At 37.9% G+C, this 22991-nt stretch overlaps 1 long non-coding RNA gene across 1 annotated transcript; it reads right to left on the bottom strand.

Annotated features, from left to right (window-relative positions):
• Positions 1–946: 946 nt before the first annotated feature.
• LOC145540909 (uncharacterized) lies at positions 947–21190 on the bottom strand. The gene is made up of 6 exons (XR_014078628.1): positions 21001–21190; positions 14761–14917; positions 8326–8420; positions 4457–4546; positions 3647–3740; positions 947–1127 (listed from the first exon to the last, which is right to left on the bottom strand). It is a non-coding gene; the product is annotated as an uncharacterized LOC145540909 (long non-coding RNA).
• Positions 21191–22991: the final 1801 nt, after the last annotated feature.

Raw genomic sequence — 22991 nt, 5'->3', positions numbered from 1 at the left:
TTCTGGGAATCTGTACAGAGGAGCAAAACAGGAAGGGATGTAAACACTAAGGAGTAGGCAATGGTGGGAAATGTTTCCAAAGGAATTGAGGAGCAGCTAGAGATTGGGAAAAACAGGAGAGGGCAGTCATAGGAAAACAGAGAAAGAGAAAACTATAAAGGAAGTGTTTGCCCACATAAATGCTCCTCAGGGGTCAGATGAAAGGGACTAGAAAGCTACCTCCTTACCAAGAACAGAGTGATGGTATGAGATACTGACAACACAAGATGAGAGTAGAATTGAGGTAAAGACAACAGAAATGCAAAAAAATCTCACAAAAATCCAGTAAGTAAAAGAGAGAAAGATAAAAAGCCTTAGCAAGGAATGTTGGTTTATAAAAGATTTACTTAATGGAAGAGATTACATATATACTTGTATTGGAAAAGCCACACTAATTCCCTCCCTTATTCTTACAATCACAATACTTCTGACACCAGATGTGTGGGTTTTCTACATGAAGCAATTCTGACGGCTAACTGCCTGGAGTTAATGCAAGTCAGATTAAGGACACAGTCTCACAAAACTGCCTGCCACTTCAGATGCCAGCCTCAAGCAGTATGTCTCCAGGTTATCTATAACTTCTGAGTTTGCTACAAATCAGATGTTCCCATAAACCCCTCGTGTGTGTGTGTGTGTGTGTGTGTGTGTGTGTGTTAGTTGCTCAGTTGTGTCTGATTCTTTGCGACCCTGTGGACTATAGCTGACCAGGCTCCTCTCCATGGGATTTTTCCAGGCAAGAATACTGGAGTGAGTTGCCATTCCCTTCTTCAGGGGATCTTCCTGATCCAGGCATCAAACCCAGGTCTCCAGCATTGCAGACAGATTATTTACCATCTGAGCCACCAGGGAAGCCCCAACCCCCTCTTAGATTCTATAATTTTCTACAATAGTGCATAGAACTCAGGGAGACATGTTTATTGGTTTATTATATAATAATCAATATGATGAAGGATATAGTTGGACAGTCAGATGAAGAGGGCAAGTTCTGGAAATACCCCAAGTGCAGGAGCCTCTGTCCCTTTGGAGTTGGGTAGACCATCCTTCAAACACATACGTGTATATTCACCAGTCTGGCAGCTCTCCAACCCCTGTACTGGAGGGAATTTTATGGAAGCTTTATCATTAACTCAGTTTCTAGCTCCTCTTCCTTTCCTAGAAGATGAGGGGTATGGTAAGAAAATTCCAACCTTCTAATCATAGCTTAGTCTTTCCAATAACCAGTCCCCATCCTGAAGCCATCCTGGAGTTCACCAAAAGTCATGGCATTGGAATAAAAGACAATCCTATCACTTCAGAAATTATGAGTTTTAAGACACCAGTGTTAGGAACTAGGCTCACCTGTTAGCTGTCAGAACCATTCTTCACCCTTACCCTACTCATCTTTACATCATAGGGAACAATATTTCAGGCTCTCCTACTCGCTGGTTGCTATTAGGTTTAACTCATGGGAAGCACTGGTGGAAGATAGGAGGGCAGGGGGACGAGTCAGAGTTTTGATGTTTTTTGGCGTCTTTATCTTCTTTCTCCCTCCCCCCATGCCCATTTTCTAGAGGTGATATCCCCAGCAATGGGCACTTTTCTTCTTTGGCTCCAGGTCCTGCTAGAGAGTTCCTCCCATAGTGTCCACACCGTCTACCAAGCAGGCTCAGATTTTGGGCTCTGTTACACTACCTCCTATTTTTGACTCCCCAGCCCTGTAGATACAGACACTTCTGGGTGTGTCTGAGCCTTAGGTGCCTCTCCCCGTTTTCTTAACTTGTCCATTACTTGTATAACCAATTACTTGTATTGAGTTTTCTCTGCTTATGTTATCTAGGGCTTTTTTCTCATAATATTCTAACTGAAAAAAGGCTAAATCAATTTGAACTGTACTAACGGGTTGATAGAAATAGAGAGACCAGATTAAGAGAAGTAGTAGTCGTGTTCTGCAGTGATCAAACCACACTTAGATTCTTTGCTTTAGCTCATTTGAAGAAAAATATCCCTAAACAGGATGTCTAGAATGAGACAGACTCTAATTATGAGGGATATAGTAACCTCACTACATCAGGCAAAATAAAATAACTTGGGAGCATAGTTATAGGAACCACCTTGAATGTGACTATTGAAAGTATGGTCACACTGAAGGAAAAAACAGACATATTTTATGTTGTTTTACAGTGTGAAATGAGGAGGATCAGATTATAAAGAATCTTCTGATAAATAAAAACGAATGGACTGCCTCGTGAAGTTTGTGTTTTTAGTCATTGAAAATGACAAAGAAAAGGCTGTAAGGCCATTTTCAAGAGAGTCCTGTACTAGTGCTGGGCTGTACTGGATGATGTGTAAAATTCTTTCCAAAGTGAAAAGTACATGACATACAGTATCAACAGCACAATCCATGAAAGAAATAGTAATTAACAATTTAAAAATTCTCTAAGAAAGGCAATGTCTAGAAAATGAGAAGCCACAGATTGAGAAAAAATGGTTGTCAAAGACATATGTGATAAAGGAATTTATCCAAAATATACAAAGAACTCTTAAAATTTAACAATGAGAAAATGAACAGCCAGATTTTTAAATGGCCCAAAGACCTTAACAGATCCTTCACCAAAAGATATACAGATTACAAATAATTATTATGAAAAAGCACTCCACATCATAAGCCATCAGGGAAATGCAAATTAGAACAAAAATGAGGTATTATTACATACCTATTACAAAGGTCAAAATCCAAAACACTGACAACGTTACATGCTAATGAGGATGTGGAGCAACAGCAACACCCATTCGTTGCTGGTAGGAATAGAAAATGGCACAGCCACTTTGGAAGATAGTTTGGTAATTTCTTACTAAACTAAATACACTCTTACTTACCATAAGATTCAGCAGTCACTCTTCTTGATATCTACCCACAGGAGTTAAAAACATATATATCCACAAAATACATGCACGCATATATTTATAGCAGCTTTGTCAGAATTGCTAAAACTTGAAAGCAGCAAAGATGTCCTTCAGTAGGTTAATAGATAAGCAAACTGTGGTACATCCAAACAATAGAATAGTATTCAGCACTAAAAAGAGACGAGCTATATAGCCATGAAAAGTCATGGAGGAAATTTAAATGCATAGTGTTAAGTGAAAAAAGCCAATCTGAAAAGGCTATCTACTGTATAATTTGAACTATATGACATACTGGAAAAAGAAAAATTATAGAGACAATAAAAAGATCAGTGGTTGCCAGTGACAGGGAGTATATGGTTTACCCAGGTCTCTGCAACCAGATCAATAGTAGCGCAGTGAGAACACAATACCCTGAATCAGGAAGGTCTAAAATTTCCTCATTTTACAGATACACATTTAAGTCAACCAAATTCAAGTTCATCCACCCATTTCCAAAGCATCTCACAGTTACCAATTTACATTTGCAAGAAGACTAAGATATGGCTCATTTTATATCATGTTCCTCTCAAAATAAGCTCCGTCAACTTGTGGTGTGCTATCTGAGTGGAAATTATCAAGAAGATTGCTATTTCAATAGAACTGATACTTGCCCATCTGGGAAGATCTATATCACAACAGTTCACTGATATATATATTTTTATATAAAATCTAAATCGTGTTTTACCTCTACAGATTTTTTCACCTCGCTTTCTTCTTGATTTTCTCTCAAGTATTTTGAAAATGTTCCAATTTTGACATCAGTCCAATTGCAGAGAACTCTAGCATAAAATGAAGAAAGACACATGAAAAGAACAGCATTAACCATATAAAACATATTCATGCTACATTTAAAGTAATCAGAGAAAGCATGCTTACATACCCAAGATATGCAATCTAACATGTGTGACATTCTATTTAATAAAGGAATAAATTTTTTTTAATTTATGCTGGTCAACTAATTACATATTTGCTTTTTCTTTTGGCCACACCACACAGCATGCAGGATCTTAGTTCCCCTAAGAGGAACTGAACCCGTGCCCCCTACATGGAGGCACAGTGGCAATGTGGCACAGTGCCCCCCTCATGGCAGTCCAGTGGTTAGGACTAAACGTACCATGCCTAACCATGGAGTTCTAACCAATGGACAGCCAGGGAATTCCTCTATATATTTGCTTTTAACAATAACTAGAATTTAAATGGCATCTAATCACTATATGTTCCATGTTGAAACAAAAAATAAATTCTTGTGTATCAACTGCAGTAAACATAGCTATTATACCTATTTTTCTTGATACCTTTACTATAAATGTCTTTTTGCTTTGAGCCGATCCATAAATAAAAATAAAGTATTTCTACATATAATATTAATAATTCTGCATGATAAAATCACCTCAACCCCAATGGCTTAGGATAATAAGCCTTTACTTAGCTTACAAGCCTTCACATCAGCAGATCGAGTTAAACTGCTGGGCTGGTCTTGGTTGGGCTTACTCACATATCTGATAGACGGCTGGCTAAAGTCACAGTAGTGACTAGGTTGTTTGTCTTCTGTCATTCAGGAAGCTAGCTTGAGCATATTCTAAAGCTGCAAGCAGAGAAGAAAAAAAACAAATGGAAACTTGCATATGTTTTTCCAAGACTCCCTCGCTCAAGACGGCCACCAACCCACCGGTCAAGGAAGTCACGCAGCCAATTTCAGAGTCACTGTTGAGGGTGTAAGCAATTTGTGTGGTTACAGCATAGCTAGATAAGTGGAGGCCATTGATTCCACATAAAACAAATCAAGAACATGTTCCTAAGTACACAGTTTATGCAATCTGTGTACTATCCAATCTAATGGTACGTTTAATAGCCAATCTAACAAAGGGGTATAGATGTATCCCTTTATCTGTGCTAAATGTTTAAATTAAAAACTTAGATGCCATCTATTTACAATATTTTCCTTGACAGAAACCTTAAAATATTTCATATTTACCATTTGCTAATTAGCTTAGTTATCTACATTCACTCCACTTCTTTACTGTAAAAGTCTTTTCCTTTCAGCTCAATGAATAAATAAAAATGTAAACACCTTGTTGGTGTGCTGTTGGTTTTGCTGAAGAGCTTCTATTCTTGAATCAAGATGCTGACTGCTTATTTCCATGAGTCAAAATGAAAATTTTAAGCATATCAAATTATCCACTGTTCATGGTTGGATCTTTGGCAAACACAATGCAACAATTTAAATATGGCTGTGGAAATGGTTACGGCTGATGATACAGAGAATTATTCATCATCAGCTCGTGCTTTCTGTTCTTTATCTCCTACTCCTCAGGAATATTGGAAGGACTGCTGCTGAAGCTGCAGCTCCAATACTTTGGACACCTAATGTGAAGAGATGACTCATTGGAAAAGATCCTGATGCTAGGAAAGATTGAGGCCAGGAGTATAAGGGGGCAACAGAGGATGAGATGATTGGATGGCATCACCAATTCAACAGACATGATTTTGAGCAAACTCCAGGAGCTAGTCAAAGACAGGGAAGCCTGGTGTGCTGCAGTCTATGGAGTCTCAAAAAATCGACACTTTAGTTACTGAGGCAACAAACTCAGGAATAAGATTGATCACCACTAACTGACCATATCTGAAAGAATTAGTAGTCATAAGCCCCTCCCCCTTTACCAAATACGTTTTAAAAAGTAATTTTTAAAAAATTTAAGAATAAACAGTCCAAGTAACTTTTGTTATCTACTAAACCATAACTTTTAAGGGTTCACACAAATCAGTACCTCCTCAAACTTCTGAAGCAATTGAACAGGTTATATTACAAAAAGTAGACAAAAACTACTAAAGGTCTTTTTTTTCACCTTTGAAGTAGTTCTTCAGAGAAGATTCACAGTAATAGATAGAAACCAAAAGACTATTTCATGTAAAATTTCCCTTTGCTTTATTTTCCTGCATTCAAAAGAACACTCATACATTGGCATGAATATCACTTGTCTCATTAAAAACAAGTATCTAAACAAATGATCACATTTTAAAACAACAAAGTGTGTACAAAGATCAGTCTTCTGGAAAATGTTTAAAAGAGAGTGGATTTTTCCATTTACAGAAGCCTTATTGTTTATTCCTCTCCACATCTGCTGTTCATTTGAGTGACTTCCCAACAATTCAGTGAATAAAGGTGCCAAAATGTTGCTACTAGCAATTCTCAAGAATCTTCTTTCTTTGCTTTGAATAAAAGGTCTTCAAATACATAGAGAAGTACTTAGTTTCATGTGGACCAGGATTCTTAACTACAAATCCTTAGTTTTGGTGAACTTATTTTGTGAAAATATGATGCACTGACATTTAGGAGGATTTAAATACAACACAGTGTTTAGTTTGTACTGTCAGATCAGCTAAACCCAGGAAACGAGGACCAGTTCAACCTGGGTGTCACCAAGATTGCTATGAAATCTTAGCAACTTCTCTAAGTCCTAGTTTTCTCATTTGCCTATAATTTTTATAACCATAATTGTGACATAAATGTCTCAAGGAAGCTTACTTACTGAAAAAAAGAAGGCAGGAAAGAAGAGAGGGAGAGAGAGAGAAAGAAGGAAAGAAAGAAAAAGTTTGTAGAAAATCATTCAGTAAAAGACAGTATTTTGTAACACAAATCCCAATCTCTCTCCATAAATGTAGATTTTTGCATTTTGATTTTCCTGAGAAGAGGCACACCTATATTTCTTAGAATAAGCAACGACAGAACTTCCCTTGTTTCAGGGCTGAAAATATGAAAGTAATGATGTTTTTGTCCCACTGGCGCAGATGCTTTAAAAGAACCTCCAACTTCTTAATCCCTCTCCCCCTATTCTTGCCAAGCTCTCTGGAAATCTGAGTCTTGGACACCCTCCAATCCCATGTCTCATCCATCTGCCTGCCCCAGAGGAAGACATTCCGCAGGCTCTTTCCTTCACTCTATGAATGATTCATGTGTTAAAATCTTAAATACTAGCCGAACCATGAACCTAATAGCTTGAAAACCTGATCTGACGTCAAGGAAATGTGTTTTAGGTCCATGCTTCTAAAATTGGTTGTTGATCCTTGTTCCATCCAGAATCAGAAATTCCTGTATTAGGCAAGCAGAAGGCACAAAATTTTTTCCCTGAGATTCGCATTTCTGATGAGGACGTCAACTCTGATATCAAAGTGGGGCAGTGGGCTTTTGTTGACCACAATATATTTACGTTTATGCTAGGAAAAGTAAGTGGTAAATTAATTCAATTATTTTTCTCCAAGAAAAATAAACCATACTGAAAAATCACTTTCACCACATATAGCAAAATTACAAACTAAAACACATCTAAGGAGAGCTGATAACTAAAAAGAGTAGACAAGTAAGAATGATCCAACTAGAGTGTATGTCCTGTAAAAGGAGGCTGCCTTATTTAGTAGCAGGTCAATGATTTTTCTCTGGACATATGGAACTAGAGATCCCAGAACCTCCAGAACTTGAATAGAAGCCAGTAATCTTTATTCTGACTTGAAATCTCTCAAGTTTAAATTTTGGCTACTAATAGAGGCCAATGTGAAGATTGTATGGGCTTCCCTAGTGACTCAATGATAAAGAATCTGTCTGCAATGCAGAAGATCCAGGTTCAATCCCTGGGTCAGGGAGATCCCCTGGAGGAGGAAATAACAACCCACCCCAGTAGAAGCCAAAGTCCAGTGAAGACTGTATAAGCCAAACATACACATCTGTAGGGCAGATTTGACCCGTTCTGCCAAGCATCCTTCGACCTATAGATTACTTTCTGTTATTTCATTCAAAGGTGTTTTAAATGTTGCATTGTTGTTTAGTCTCTAAGTTGTGTCCAATCCTTTTGCAACCCCACAGACTTGTAGTCTCCCAGACTCCTCTGTTCATGGGATTCTCCAGGCAAGAATACTAGAATGGGTTGCCATTTCCTTCCCCACAGGATCTTCCAGACCGAGGGATCAATCCCACATCTCCTGTATTGCAGGTGGATACTTGACTGCTGAACCACCAGGGAAAACTTAAACATTATAGAGAAAAAATTAAACAGAGCCCAGATTCTTTAAATCATCAGTAAAACTCTGTTGCAAGACTATAAAATGGTGAGAAAAGAAAACATTTATTTTGTGGAACAAGGAGAGAGTACAGGTCTTCTGTGATGGTTATGAGTTAATATCTTGGCTTCACCATCTGCTGGCTGAGGCAACAAGAGAATGTGACCTAAACTCTCTAAACTTCAGTTTGTGAAATGGTGATAATAATATTTACTTCATGCAGTTGTTGTAAGAAGAGAATGTGTTGTTTACATGAATCTCACAGTCACAGAGTTCCTCAGACACAGTAAGAACTTAATAAGAGCTACCTACATTCTTGTTCGTGGGCTTCTCGGGTGACTCAGTGGTAAAGAATCCCCCTGCCAATGCAGGAGACAAGGGTTCAGTCCTTGGGTCAGAAAGATACCCTAGAGAAGGAAATAGCAACTCAGTCCAGTATTTTTGCTTGGAGAATCCCATAGACAGAGAAGCCTGGTGGGCTACAGTCCGTAGGGTCTCAAAGAGTCAGACACCACTAGGCATGCACACATTCTTATTAGTACAATTTTCATGATCATTTTGATAATAAACCTATATAGGTTATTAGGAAACTAATTATATTAGCTAACATTTGTTGAGTCCTTACCAAATAACAGGCACAATTCTAATTCTAATACTTTTAATCGTTAAAGCAATCCTACAAAGTAAGCTCTATTTTTAACTATACTTTATACATAAGGAAACACGCCCAGTCTGACTGATTCACATACTCTTGTGTTTGTGTTCAGCCACTTTAGTTGTGTCCTACTCTTTGAGAACCCAAGGACTATAGCCCGCCAGGCTCCTCGGTCCATGGGATTCTCCAGGCAAGAATACTGGAGTGGGTTGCCAAGCCCTCCTCCAGGAGATCTTTCTGACCCAGGGATCAAACCTGTGTCTCTTGCTTTGGCAGGTGGATTCTTTACCCACTGAGACCCCGGGAAGCCCGATGAATATACCCAAGATTTCACAAATAACAAAGTGAAAGTTGGAGGCCGAGCAGAATTTAAACAAAGGTGCCTGCCTCCAGCATCCAAAGTCTTCCCCATTACACTAAATTTAAAAGTATGCTATATTCAAATTAATCTTTGAAATTGTTCCAAGCTATAAAGGTCTTGGAATTTGGAAAGGCATTTCAAGAAAGAGTAAATAAGGCTCCTTCTGACTACAAAAGACCACCCCAAGCAATTCAGTGTAAATGTTTCTCTTTTAAACTTGGAAGAAAAATCCAAATTTACTCTGAACTGTGCATAATAACCTGAGGAAGTAAGATAAATATCTCTCCTTTGTATGCATGTATATGACTCTAAATCTCTTGCCTTGATGTAAATTGAATCATTCTTTATATGTGAGGAAGTAGTAATTAGTTAATAGAATTCTTTGGTAGTAGTTATGCATAATTAGTTTTGTTTAGAAAAAGCACGGGGGCCTGCAAAAAGTATACATTATATATTTACTAAAGGCAGAAAAAAATGTCTCTTTCACTTAAGTCCACATCATTTATCATTTTGAAAAACTTCAGGTATTCAAAATCTAACCATCTTCCATTTCCTCTTTTTTTCTGTCAGAAATTCAATTTTGTTCAGCTTCCCACTCCTTCCTACCATGAAAGGGAAGATGAGTTTCTTCCCAGCTCCAGAAAGGAATCCTGATTAATCCAGAAATGAATTTCTTCTAGAGTTTCCTACTGATTTAGACACAAGTACATGACCTGAGTGGGCCAAGTCAGACTAAAGCAAAAACTTGCATTCCATGCTTGCTGTAAAGAGTTGTCTCTGGCTCAGCTTGCTGGGAGCAAGACTCATAGACTTAACTGACCCAGGGAATCACCTTCCCCTTGCTGCTACAAAGAGAAGCAGACTTAAAAGCAGGCTAGTGCTTAAGATAGCAGAGAAGGTCAGAAAGAACTGAAGTTTTTCATGAAATTATTAATTCATTAGAGTTCACTGTTAAATCTTGTGTGATAATGCATGTGTGCTAAGTTGTTTCAGTCGTGTCCGATTCTTTGTGACCCCACGGACTGTAACCCACCAGGCTCCTCTGCCCATGGGATTCTCCAGGCAAGATTACTGGAGTGGGTTGCCATGCCCTCCTCCAGGGGACCTTCTGACCCAGGGACTGAACCCACCTCTCCTACGTCTCCTGCACTGGCAGGCAGGTTCTTTACTACTAGCAAGCCCTGATAATAAATAAGCGTATTATTATCAGAGGTTTTTGCTACTTATAGTGAAAATCACTCTACCTTATAAACCATAGCTTTCACATACTATATGATTAATGAATATTTTAAATAATTCAATATATTTGATTCAATATATTAACTCTGCCACATGGAAACCCAAAGAATTCAGATTCTATGTCTGTGGTTCAGTAACAACCATCTTTCTCATGGTCAGATGTAGTCAGAGAATCTGAAAGGAGCTTAAACAGCCTCTGCAAAGTTACGTTACTAACTTTCAACCTTTAGCCAGTGCTGGGAAATTTCTCTCCTTTCAAATCGATGTGCCCACAATTGTAGCTGATATCTAATTTCCTTTGAAGCAAAAATATTTATTTCAGTTAATTAATAAGTTCCATGAGGTCAGAAATCACATTTGTAAATATATGTCAAATGCAATTAACGTTTTCTCTTTCCCGTTCAAATTAGAAATAAAATTTTCTTAATCTCATGCAAATAAAGAGATATCAAACCAGAAATTTATTAATAATTATGTATTAGTTTAATCCATGGCATTCAGCCTTAGTAGAACAGTAAAATTATTTCTGGAGCTTTTAAAGAATATCTATGCCTTCCTTCCATCCCCAGAAATTTATTTTTTGTTGGTCTGAGACAGGACTTAGATCTAAGGATTTATTAAAGTTTCTAGGTGATTTTAACAGCAGCTCAGGTTATAATGCAGTAGTTTAAATTATCTAAGTAGAAATCTCCAAGCTATATCACTATTTCTTCTTCAGATGAAATTTCATCAGTGTCTCTATGTAAGTACAATATATTTCTACATTTTATGTTTTTCAAAAGTCTCAAATAATTCTTGGCATAACCACATCATTTTCAAACAATTAGTTATAGCATCTGAGATATTACAGTATTATTTAAGCATTAAAGCTTTCTTTTTTTCTATTTTGAAAACATAGAAGAAATCCAGAGCAGATTTCATGAAGATTTTCTTGTATATAACTATGTGAGTCATAAAAGAAATGCTTTGCTCACGTTTCTGAAAACAATTCAGAAAAACACTTTCAATGTAAATAAATCACTCAAGGAAGTTAAAGTGCAGATTGACTTTCCACATCACTTTTTCCAGTATTTCCCAAAGTGTGATCTTCAGTCCACTTGTTCTAAAGTCGCTATAGTCATGTCCAACTCTTTGTGACCCTATGGACTGTGGCCTTCCAGGTTCCTCTGTCCTTGGGACACTCCAGGCAAGAATACTGGAGTGGGTTGCCATGCCCTCCTCCAGGGGATCTTTCTGATCCAGGAATTGAACCCATGTCTCCTGCATTTCCTGTATTGGCAGGCGATTCTTTACCACTAGAGTCACCTGGGAAGACCAGCCCACCTATATTAGGTGCTTATTAAAATGTAGATTCCAAAGTCCCATCCCTGATCTGTTGCATCAGAATCTCCAAGGCTGGAGCCTAATAAAGACATTTCAAATGAAACCACATGATTCTAATGTACACTAATGAACTCCAAGCTTGGGAATCAAAAATAATGCCATCCAGTCAGATTCACTATTCAAGAAATTCTTGAAATCTTTCTCTTTTTTAAACATAACTCCTTTTGACCTATTGAGATTTTTACACTTGATTAGGGGGGGAAATTCTTTAAACTTCCCATAATCTTTGCTGATAGCTTGACAGGAATTCAGATTATCTTCTCTTAGTGATATCCTCTATAATTATATTTACTACAATATGAGAACACTACACACATATTTTTAGATTAGTACCTAGGAAGGCAGTCATTTCGAAGAGACACACAAATATTCAGATCCTAAAGATTTACATTTGTCTCTTCAAAATGTATAATATGTGTATAGACTTTCAAAAAGCATTAAAACTTGTCAAAGTCCTTACCATGACAAAATTGACTCTTCCAAAATAAGCGTTAACATTGACACTTTTCAACTTATAAAGCACTGTGTAAATCATTTCACAAAACCCAAAAAGTAGATGCTAGCTTTAGATTGGTGACATGACTTGTCTCAAACCATGTAGCCAGTGTGTATCAGAGTTAGAGATCTACACTTTCCTGCTTCATAATGGCTACCAATTCAAAAGTATTTCTCTAATCTTTTGCCCAAGAGTCTTCTCCAACACCACAGTTTAAAAGCATCAATTCTTCAATGCTCAGCTTTCTTTATAGTTCAACTCTCACATCCATACATGACTACTGGAAAAACCATGCCTTGACTAGATGGACCTTTGTTCACAAAGTAATGGTCTCTACTTTTTAATATGCTGTCTAGGTTGGTCATAACTTTCCTTCCAAGGAGCAAGCATCTTTTAATTTCATGGCTGCAGTCACCACTGTTTCCACGGTTTCCCCATCTATTTCCCATGAAGTGATGGAACCAGATACCATGATCTTAGTTTTCTGAATGTTGAGCTTTAAGCCAACTTTTTCACTCTCCTCTTTCACATTCATCAAGAGACTCTTTAGTTCTTCTTCACTTTCTGCCATAAGCGTGGTGTCATCTGCATATCTGAGGTTATTGATATTTCTCCCAGCAATCTTGATTCCAGCTTGTGCTTAATCCAGCCCAGCATTTCTCATGATGTACCCTGCATATAAGTTAAATAAACAGGGTGACAATATACAGCCTTGACATACTCCTTTTCCTATTTGGGACCAGTCTGTTTTTCCATGTCCAGTTCTAACTGTTGCTTCCTGACCTGCATACAGGTTTCTCAAGAGGCAGGGCAGGTGGTCTGGTATTCCCATCTCTTTCAGAATTTTCCACAGTTTATTGTGAGCCACACAGTCAAAGGCTTTGTCATAGTCAATAAAGTAGAAGTAGATGTTTTTTCTGTTGCTTTTTCGATGATCCAGCGGATATTGGCAATTTGATCTCTGGTTCCTCTGCCTTTTCTAAAACCAGTTTAAATGTCTGGAAGTTCAAGGTTCACGTATTGCTTGGAGAATTTTGAGCATTACTTTACTAGCGTGTGAGATGAGTGCAATTGTGCCCTCTCCTCAGTACCATGTAAAGGAACTTTACTCTTTATGGATTTCTCAAAAGCAAGAGTTTACCAGTCATCCCTCCTTATCATTTGAACAAAAAGAGATTTATAACTTTTCATCAAGTTCAATTCAGTTCAGCCACTCAGTTGTGTCTGACTCTTTCCAACTCCATGGACTGCAGCGCGCCAGGGCTCCCTGTCCCTCACCAACTCCAGGAGTTTACTCAAACTTTTGTCCATTGAATCAGTGATGCCATCCAACCATCTCATCCTCTGTCATCCCCTTCTCCTCCTGCCTTCAATCTTTCCCAACATCAGGGTCTTTTCAAATGAGTCAGCTCTTCACATCAGGTGGCCAAAGTATTGGAGTTTCAGCTTCAACATCAGTCCTTCCAATAAACACACAGGACTGATCTCCTTTAGGATGGACTGGTTGGATCTCCTTGCAGTCCAAGGGACTCTCAAGAGTCTTCTCCAACACCACAGTTCAAAAGCATTAATTCTTTGGCACTCAGCTTTCTTTATAGTCCACCTCTCACATCCATACATGACTACTGGAAAAACCATAGCCTTGACTAGACGGACCTTTGTTGGCAAAGTAATGTCTCTGCTTTTTAATATTCTGTCTACATTGCTCATAACTTTCCTTCCAAAGAGTAACCGTCTTTTAATTTCATGGCTGCAGTCACCATCTGCGTGATTTTGGAACCCAAACTTTTCATCAAAGGTCTCTTGTTACCACATGATGCTTCCTATATAGCAAAGATAAAAGAGTTCATCTCCAGACCCAGTAGATCACTGGTGATCTCCCTAAGCACTTGCTCTTTTCTGTCACTATGTCATCACCAAAAGCCTGTTTTTGACCCCAGTTATCAGGAATTCCTTACCATATGTTTGCACAGTTGGACTGTTTCACCCTACATAAGGCATCATTAGCCAAGAGGCCACCATAGCAGTAGGAAACCTAGCCCAGTCCCCTCTTAGCTAACTTTGACTCAAACTAAGACACAAACACCTTTTGGTAATTGATATGCCTACAGAGGGGCACCTTTTTAAAAATTTGTTTGCCAGAGGGAAGCACCTTCTGCTTACTGATTTGTGTTAGAACACTGTATCTGCCTGTAGAGACTCGGACTATGTGCATAGTCTGAGAGTGGGGGAAGGCTGGTGCTTTATAAGATTAAATTTTGTTTTCTTTTGTCTTCCAGGGACAGTTCTATAGTTTGTGGAGAACTGAAATTCACAAGGAAACATCCAGTTCCTTATCTATTGCCCAGTCCAAGCTTCTGATATAATTGCTCCTTCATTCACTAAATTTCACATTGAAAGTGAAAGCGTTAGTTGCTCAGTCATTAAGGATGATGAAATTAGCCTTTACCCAACTTTACACAGCCATAAAACTGGGATTTGCAGCTACCACTGAAGAGCTGGTGAATGCTATAAAAGCCATGGATTAAAAACAGGCATTAAAAAAAAAATCTATGTAATAATAGGAAGTTCAGGGTTCAATGTTCTCAGACCTTAGTGTTGCATAAGACTCACCTGGGTAGCTTGTGAAAAATGCTGATTCCTGATTCCACTCCAGCTCTCCTGATTTGGATCTGGGGTAGGGCCAGCTCTATCTCCAGGATTCTATGAAGTGTAGGGCTTAGGGGAGGCCATCTGGTTGGAAGAGGAAGCTGGGAGCTTTGCCACGAGGCTATGTTTGCAAAGCAAGCACACTCTTTTTAACTTAGTGTGTATGTTACAGAGCAATATCGATATTAAAGTTTCCTAAATACACTTCTAGTCACACTTTACATAAGAATGATTAAATTGGCCGTATTAAAAATAATATTTTATTTATGAATGGAGATCAAGGCAGCCACAGCCCTAGGTACTAACAATGAATGGAGCCCAGGCATCTGAGTGGAGCCCAGGCATCTGCCCTTCTAGTCATCACCACGGAAGAGTCTTGTTTATTAATTCATTCACTCAACAAAATATTTACTGAATTACCAGTATGTGCCAGGTATTGTTCTAGGTATATTATTGGTTTATAGTGATAAAAGTAATTAATAATAATAATTACTAAAAGTCCTTCCTTATGGATTATATTTTAATCAGGGAAACTGGGCAATAAACAATAAATATAAAATATCAGATATTGCATGGCATGTTAAAATATATTTCCCACATTTGAGAAACATGATCTTAGCAAGTAACACATTCCTTGGTGAGACACCCCACCTCCTCACAGATATACTTAGATCATTACTAGGGCATTTCCCTAGGAGGCCAAATTACTAGAACTAGAGGCAAACAAAATGTGTCTCCCCAGGCTTCAAAATGACAAATACTAAATGTGTGTGGTTTTGGAGGGGGCATGTGTGTGGGGGCTGTAGGTGTAAGCTTGAACACCTTGTGGAGAACTATCAAATCTTACTTATATCTCTTTAGATTATAAATCCCACACCCTTTGCACTATACAATTCTGCCTTTCCAAGGAGTGAAGCAAGCCTTGTGGAATCTTTGAAGGGATAATTATGAACTGAAGCAGTCCCATGCCTAAACATTTATGCAGTTAACAAACACACACATACAATTGATGTAAGTATAAAATAGCTCAATAATTCCTTTTTCTACAAAAAAAAAAAAGATGCAAAATTCATTCAGAAAGTTAAAGAGAAATAAATTGACTTCATACTAATTCCCTTTAATTAATCAGACCAAATGTCAGGACAATGTCATTTAAAGCCCTTTAATGATTTTAAAACAAATGGTCCCTGTAGCAGGAAAATAGTTAAACTAACATTGCTAAAATTAATTTAATTTCTTTTGAATTGAAATATTAAATGAACCCATTCGATCCCATTTACTTTTCAAATAGTGTCAGAAAATACCTGAGCACCTCTCCACAAAAATCTAACAGGATTCTTCAGTCTGTTCATCAGTTCAGTGAAACTGTAATTGTATGGGAATTTGGTCGTAAGTCAGTTGTATTTGGTACATAGGAAAGAGTCTATTATCACTATGTATGTCTCTCTACAACCATCCTTTGTGAAAATTCCAGGCTCAATTTATCAACAGCAGAAACTTACTTAGCATGGTTGTGTATTCTATATATATTTTTTCCAACGTTAATGTGAGTCATCATAGCATATCTCCTTAACCATATGTGCTAGAGCTAAGGACAGACAGTTATTTTAATATTCCTGGCCTAGAATCCTTCCCACAACAAACACATTTGATGCTCATACATGGTCCCTTTCTTGCCGACACTCACGCCTGTCAAAATGGCATGGTGCCTACTCAACATATGGACTGCTAGCTCTTCTCACTGGGGCACAGTTGCCAAAGAAAGATGGGTTAAGCTGGGCACCCTGTGCAGCAAAGCAGGTGACAGCTCTCCCGTCCTCCATCATGTAGCTGCAACTGCTCTAGCCACATGCCATTCTCTAACCTCTCTTTCACAGTAAAGAGAAAAAGAGAGGGATCTTGAACAGTAGTAACCTCTTTCAGACAATTTCTACTTACTGCCTTTGAACTCACTACCTTTTATGCAAAGTGAGGAATCTCTTCTCTGCCAAAAACATGCTAAAATTTCAAAATCATTTGGAAGCACAAAGTTGTAAGAAAACTTGATAGCCAGCAAAGGCTCTAAGTAGATGTGTGTGCATGCATGCAGGCTCACACACACACACACACACACACAGAGGAAATGTGTGTGCTTTCCTCCCCGCTGCTTTTCATTTTCCACCTAGAATAGAACAGAGCTGGGCAGCAATAGCAGCACTAAGTATTAAAGAAAGAACTGGGCGATTGTTTAAGTCTTGCACAAATAGAGCCTATCTAATTACGTTAATCCAGTGAATCATTTCCTCCTGAACCAGACTACATCCTGTTTGGTTTGCAATTTTTGTTTTAAAATTGCCAAATCAATTTTTATTTGTCCAAATGAGTTTGTCTTGGCAATAACAGAAAAGTATCAAGTTTCCCCAAACAAAGGCTTTTCCTTCATGCACTTTCGTCATTCTACAGGAAACCCAAATAAGGTATTTGATCTGAGTCGGACTTCTGAGGCCAGAGACCACAGGAACTTTTACCAAACAAGTCCATCTGGACTTAAAGATACCCGATTTAAATTGTAGCCTGGAGTTGGTGGCCATGGATTAGCCAATTAATAATCTTTAATGACTACTCTAATGTCAGGCACCTTTACAGGAATGATTTCATCTGACCATGTCCACATCTCTGCAAGGTAGGAGTCATTTTTTCCATTTTAGAGATGTATAGAAATCTGATCTATATTCCCTACATGTAAGCTGTTTGGCACTGTTCTCTAATAATAAAAATAGCCAACATTCATTAAAGTCTTACTGTGCACTGTTCTAGAAACCTTCTGCATATCAGCTCATCTACAAAGTTATGAAGTAATCCCTGTCAATATCCATAATTTATAGATGAGGAAAAGACAGCAGCAAGAAGTTAACTGATTTATCCAAGGTTACAGGTAATAAGTGGTGATGCCAGATTTCAAATTCAGTTAGTATTACTCCGGAATTATCATTCTTAACCACTGCTCTAACTGTATTGGTAACACTAATATACAGTCCTGACCATTCTTTAGTTTTGTGCCTTGTTAATATTTTAAGGTCTAAGGTTAATGTTTCCTTTCTTTAAAGTATTGTTTTCATCTTGCTTCTCCGATCAGAATCTCCTATGGCTCTGCATTCCCCCCAAAATAAAATTCAGATTGGCACCTTGGCATTCACGGGACTTCAAATATACCCTGGCCTCTATCAAACCCTCCACAATGAATTTTCCAATTTGGCTACATATGCTTTATTCTTGACCATTTTACACATTTACTCATGTGGTTTGTTTTGTTCCTTAGTCCAAGATGTCCTTGCTATTTCTCTCTATCTATGCAAAGCCTACCTTTCAAACCCATCCAGGTTCACTTCCACTCTGAGTACCTCCCCTGTCCCTTCAGCCCACAGCAATTTCTCCAACCACTAATCATCTGGATTACTGGCCAATGGACCACTTATTCAGAATGCTTAGCCACAATGTCATCACAAGGCTTGCTCAGAATATTCATCACATACCACATACTGTTTTTAGGTGTATATGTGCAATCTCCCCAATTAGTACAAGCACTCTTTGAGGAGATGACTCATGTCTTGTATCTTGATGGTACGTTATAACACCTACTATATCTCTTAAGTGACCCCCATTGTGATCAGTCTCCAGTAATTTTTTTTTTCTTTTGCCATTACTATATTCTGAACTCCTGGTGAGTGACTCTTAAGACTGCAGACAGTGTAAGGTCCAATTACAGAGTTGGATATGATTACCTTACAAAAGGTTGGCTTCTAACCAGTACCATTTGTATCACTGTGAAAGGTCAGTACCCACGTGAAGATAAAAGAATTCCATCCCAATAAAAGATCTCTCAAAGATGAATTCCTCCCAAACGTTATGTTTTACATAAGATGAAAATTTGCTTTAATTTCTTAAGAGTTCAGTAACTTATGCTGGGAAATGGAAGACCATTATTAAACTTATTTCATCTTTTAATATTATAGTGCCTGTCATTTGCATGAATAAATATATCACTGAAAATGAAAACTTGCATTACTCTAAGCAGTTAAGATTGCACATTCAATGTTCAACTTTTAATAGCCAATTGTTGCTTAAAATCAATCTAAAAGTTGACTCAGTCATGTGTGAGTAAATGTTAGTGGTATTCCTGGACTGGCTTTTCTGCAACCCTGCCAAGAGTCCAGAAAATTGACTAGTTGACTTCTCAAGTCTGTTTCAACTGATTCTGGGAATCCAGGATTCTTTGCCTGTCTACCCATTTCTGGTTAAAGGCAACCACTTTGGTCTCATTCTCTCTCAAACACTTTGGAAGGTCTCCAAGTGTAAAATGGTACAACATATGTAGCCTGCAAGCAGGGCAGGCATAAGAAACACCATAAGGATACACTGAAGCAAACTTCAAGCTGTGGGATGCTGGGAAACAATCACAGGCAACACACCAAGTTGGCATAAAACAATCAGAGAATGAGGTGGCTCTTTTTGAGCAAAAGCATAATACTGGCTAAGATGCAAAGAAGACCACACAGATAGAAATATTGTACTGAGCCATCCATCCTGCCAGTCAAGGGTAATCTTTGGAGGTACTCAATGCCAAAAAGCTGATGGTCATTCTTTCTTTCCACTGGTATTCACATGCCTGAAAATACTGCCCAAAGAGCAGCCTCTTTGACTATAACCACATATCCCTGCAACTAAATGAAACTTGTTCTCCTTTTGCAAGCTTTTTCCCCCTAGTAAATTTCCACTCATCCTTAAGAATGCAGCTCAAAAGCCAACCCCTCAGTAAACTCCTGTCTACCCTCAGAAGAGTTAACAGCTCCGTATTCTGCAGTCTTTCAGTATTTTATGTCATTTCATTTATGTCAATAGCATATTAGGGCTTCCCAGGTCGTGCTGTGATAAAGTATCCGCCTGCCAATGCAGGAGACACGATAGATGCAATCCCTGGGTCAGGAAGATCTCCTGGAGGAGGAAATGGCAACCCACTCCAGTATTCTTGCCTGGAAAATCCTATGGACAGAGGAGCCTGGTGGGATACAGTCCATGGAATCACAAAAAGTCAGGTGCAACTGAGCATGCACACATATCATTATGCTGTTTTTATTTATATGTTATATTTATATACTTATGCTATATTTATTGATGAACCTGTCTTCTTGGATATACTGCAAACTCCTTTGGAGCAGAATTCATGTCATTTTTCACTATCATATCCCAGGTGACCACTATGATGACTTGCACATAGAAAATACTGCCTAAATATCATTAGATGAACAAAGGAAATTACCTATTTTTCCATTAGTCATTTATTCAATCAATAAATATTTATCAAGTGCCTCCTCTGTGTGTCACTCCAGATACTAAAGACAGCAGCGAACAAGAAGCACACACTCTTCCACCCTAGAGATTATATTATATTGGAAGAAGACAGAAAATATACATGAAAAATAGGAAGATGTTGATGTTGCGTCACAATAAACAGTGAGAAAAACAAAACAAGCAATGGGATAAGGAATTTAGAGAAAGGTTGTGATTTAAATAGGATGATTAGAAGTGACTCACAGAGAGTATGTCATTTAGGTAAAAACTCAAGGAGATGAGGGATGGGGTCATAAGAATATTAGAGAAATGCAAAGCATAGAGGAAAGCACATGTACAAAGGCCCTGGGGCAGGAAACTTTATAAGCACTTAATATCTGTAAATTGTTCCTAGGATATGTGCTCAGTCGCTTCAGTCATTGTCCGACTCTGCAACCCTGTGGACTTTTGCCCACCAGGTTCCTCTCTCCATGGGATTTCCCAGGCAAGAATACTGAAGTGGCTTGCCATTTCCTTCTCCAGGGGATTTTCCCGACCCAGCAATCAAACCCTTGGCTCCTGCAGCTCCTGTACTGCAGGCAGATTTTTTACCACTGAGCCACCATATACAATGATTTGATCTAAAAGAGACTCAAACAAGAAAAATATTGGCATAATTTCTAATAAAGTCTCAAGAAATTCTGTGATCACATTTAAGGTAATACAATTCCTAAGCATGTTCTATTTACCAATTCGGTCAAATCTAAATTCTGTGTTGCCTGGGTAAATGCAACAATCTCTCTCATGGCTGATACATTTATTCATAGTGGGGAGAATTCCTTTAACCTCAATCAGACTAAATAGGGAAGTCCTAGTTTTCTTCTCACACAGACCTACCTCTGAACCAGTCTTCAGCATGGTTTGGCCAATAGGACACTTTCCAGGTCACGAGCTTTTCCTAGTTCCAGATCTGTACAGGGCTTTCCTTCCACTTTCCCATTTCTCGCCTCAATCCCCTCAAATCCTGTGGCCCACCTGTATCTTCACTACTATGGCAAATGTTCTCAACAGATCTTCAGAAATGCGTAAGACTTGCAACCAAGGTTCCAAACATCAAATTCTGAAATCCACCCTATTGTTTACAGAATTCTCTTGCCATTGTCACTGACTCAACCACGCACAAATGTTGAAACAATCAATCATAATAGGGGAAAGTTGCCACACATTTTGCTTAGTGTTACTGTTTTCTTAATTCTGTTCTTTTAAGCTGTCTCGGACACACATCTATAATTTCAAGTTATGGGGAAAAAGTAAGCTCCACTTTATATATAAGTTTATTAAGAATAATTGCCCTGGGACTTTGCTAGTGGTCCAGGGGCTAGGACTCTATGCTCCCAGTGCAGTGGCCCAGGTTTGATCCCTGGTCAGAAAACTAGATCCCACCTGCCTCAATTAAGACGTGGTGTGGCCAAGAATAATAATAGTAATTTTCCTATGAAGTGGTGTAAAAGTTTTTATACTATAATCATACTAGAAGAAAGATCTTAACTTAGTATTATTTGGTAAATAGTTGTATTTTCCAAGAGGGAGACCCTATAGTTTTCATAAAATTCTCAAGAGTATCAATCATGTATTTTTTAATATTTAGAATAAAAAAAAACATTTCCACATGTCAATAATAACAGACTTATGAAATGATATTTGGGGGTGAAAGGCAATGTGTATGTGCCCAAGTTATAGGCAATGTTACAAAAGAGATTGTGTACAACATGGAGAATATAGACAATATTTTATGGTAACTATAAATGAAATATAGAGCTTCCCAGGTGGCTCAGTAATAACAAATCTGCCTAGCAATGTCAGAGATGCAGGAGATGCAGGTTTAATCCCTGGGTCAGGAAGATCCCTCGGAGGAGAAAACGGCAACCCACTCCAGATTCTTGCTTGAAAAGTCCCATGGAAAGAGGAGCCTGGTGGGTTACAGTCTGTGGGGTCACAGAGTCAGACACAACTTAGTGACTGAGAATGAACAATAGAGTACAACTCTTAAGAATTGTTAATCACAATATTATACACCTGTAACTTATACAATATTGTACAGAAACTATATTTCAATTTTCAAAAAGAGAGATCATTATTCAATACTAACTTACATTTTAGTCAGTGATCTGTCTCATTAAAATATCTAAAAATGCCAATTATAGCAACAAAGATACAGTCCCATTCTTTTTTTGAGAAATTATTTATTGGTTTATGATCAATTTATATCAATATATTATTTGATTTGTATATAAGTATTTGTTAGTAAATTATACAATATTTATCCCACACTAGGAGTTCAGTCATTCTCGACTAATCTAATATCTCTTTTTAATTTTATATTGGAGTATAGATGATTAACAATGTTTTGTTAGTTTCAGGTGTATAGAAAAGTGATTCAGTTGCACATGTGTATGTATCTATTCTTTCTCAAAGTCTTTTCCCTTCTTGATTATTACAGAATATGAAGCAGACTTCTCTGTGCTATACAGTAGGTCCTTGTTGCTAATCTATTTTAATTATAGCAGTGTATACATTCTTGACAGTATAGTTCTTTGTGAAAAGTTATCTAAAGGAGAAGAATTTTGGACATATGTAATTTACATGGAAGCTACAACTAACAGCGTTCACTGATCATAGCATATTATATTATTTTTAGAACTCCTAAATACATACACACGATGTAAGTGTATCCTCCAGTTGTGGCAATTATAAATATTAAAAGCTCCAAAGCAGTTGTTTCAGAACATGGGAGCTTGGGAACCTGCTCATATTTTCTTTTTCTACTTTTGTCTTAGGCTCACTTCACTGAACCTCAGGAAGATGTCTTAGTCCTTTTAGCTCCATTT

The sequence above is a fragment of the Giraffa tippelskirchi genome, chromosome 3, assembly GCF_054371585.1.
Source record: "Giraffa tippelskirchi isolate mGirTip1 chromosome 3, T2T-mGirTip1v1.2.pri, whole genome shotgun sequence".
In the NCBI taxonomy this organism is placed as follows: Eukaryota; Metazoa; Chordata; class Mammalia; order Artiodactyla; family Giraffidae; genus Giraffa; species Giraffa tippelskirchi.
This window is presented reverse-complemented; position numbering and strand designations above follow the sequence as displayed.